This window comes from Crocuta crocuta, unplaced genomic scaffold (genome assembly GCF_008692635.1).
Source record: "Crocuta crocuta isolate KB4526 unplaced genomic scaffold, BGI_CrCroc_1.0 scaffold77, whole genome shotgun sequence".
Classification (NCBI taxonomy): Eukaryota; Metazoa; Chordata; class Mammalia; order Carnivora; family Hyaenidae; genus Crocuta; species Crocuta crocuta.
In genome coordinates this window covers 887,107-888,810 of record NW_027532172.1, presented here as the reverse complement: position 1 = coordinate 888,810, position 1,704 = coordinate 887,107, and positions in this window count along the sequence as shown.

Sequence of the window (1,704 nt, the reverse complement as noted above, 5' to 3'; positions counted from 1 at the left end):
TCAAGTCCAATGGCCATGGCTATCTCTCAGTTAGCCCTTCCCGGCCCACATCCTTCCTGGCCTCTCTTCTCTGCCAGAACCTCCTCCCCGCAGCTACCCAAGCTCCCTTGTGGGCCTTGGTTATGTCCCCAAAACACACGAGGGGCAGCAAGAGGCACGCTGGGTGGAGCAAGGCTTGAACCTGCCCCCACACTCAGGGATTCTGAACCCCACAGAGGAGAGCCCCCAAAAACTCATTTGAGAGAGCTGCTCAGAGTGCATTTGCTTCTAGAACCCACCCCCTCATTCTAATCATGACAGGACCATCAGACAGACCTGGAAAGGTCAGGGGCATCCTACAGGCCACCTGGCCAGTCTTCCCCAAGACTGCCAAGGTCTTGAGCAACACAGAAAAGCAGAGGAACCATCCAGACAGGGGACTGGGAAGACGTGGCAAGCACATGCACTGGGGCTCCCTGGACAGGGTCCTCGCCCAGACAGAGGACGTAAATGGAAGAGCTGGCGACATCCGCATAACATCAGGAGGTTGGTTAAGAGTGGTGTGCCAATGTCCACCTCTTAGCTGTACAAATGCGCCCCGATAATGTAAGATGTTTACATTTGGGGAAGCTGGGGGAGGGGAAGAGGGGACTCTGTACTGCGTCTGCAACGTTTCCATAGATCTAAAATAACTCCAACAGAAAAAGTTTATTTAAAAAACAAAATAAAACCTCATCTGCTGCTTAAAGCATTGCAGGAAAAAGGGAACATGCGGCCGATGCTGGCAAGAGTTCATTTTGTGTCTTGGAGTAGGAGGCATACACGCGGTGTGGGTCATGTGTGGGCTCCGTGTGTGCCACGTAAGCACAGCTGAGGACACAAAGATGAACCAGACCTTGGTTCAAAGCCCAGCGGGAGCGGCTGGTAGGCAAACAAATGTGAGCGTGTCAACCACGCAAGCGAGAGGTGATTATCCTTGAGGGCCAGAGAAGGCTTTAGGGGAGTGGGAACATCTAAGAGGGGTTCTGGAGGATGAAGAGGAGTTTGTGCAATGGGCAGGCAAAAAGAGGGAGAAGGGTGCGGGAGGCCCACCCCTTGTCTTTGTAAATAAAGTTTTATTGGGACGTAGGCCATTCGCTTACACAGCATCTCTGGTTGTTTTTGTTCTAACAGTCGAACTGAAGAGCTATGAAAGATTGTAACCTTAAGGCCTGGAATTCCACCCAAACATACTTATTTTCTGGTCCTTCACAAAAAACATACCTAAAAAAAAAAAAAGAAAGAAAGAAAGAAAAGAGGGGAAAAGAAAAGATAAGAAAAGAAAAAGTTTGCCGACCTGTACCCTAGAAGGAAGCATGACTCAGCACCATGAGCTTGAGGGCCCACTGGAGGCTGAGCTGATTCAGGCCCTGGAGAAACAAGTCCTACAGCAGAGTGAGGGGGGCAGGGGAAGGCGAGGCTGGACAAAACTCTACCTTATGAAGCTGTTACAACCGTTCACGTGGCCAGATGTAGCTAGTGGCAACAGGTAGGAAGGTCCAGGGTTGGGGGAGATGGAAATATTCATTTTTCTAAACTTTCTTCTCCATTAAGTAATTTTGGTGTATTTTCTTCCGGTTTAACAAATGTCACATACACGTTAGCGACATCTGGATTGTTCTTTATGTGATAGGGTAGACACATGTGAACGTTTCTCCAGGTCATAAAATACACCTTGAAACATGA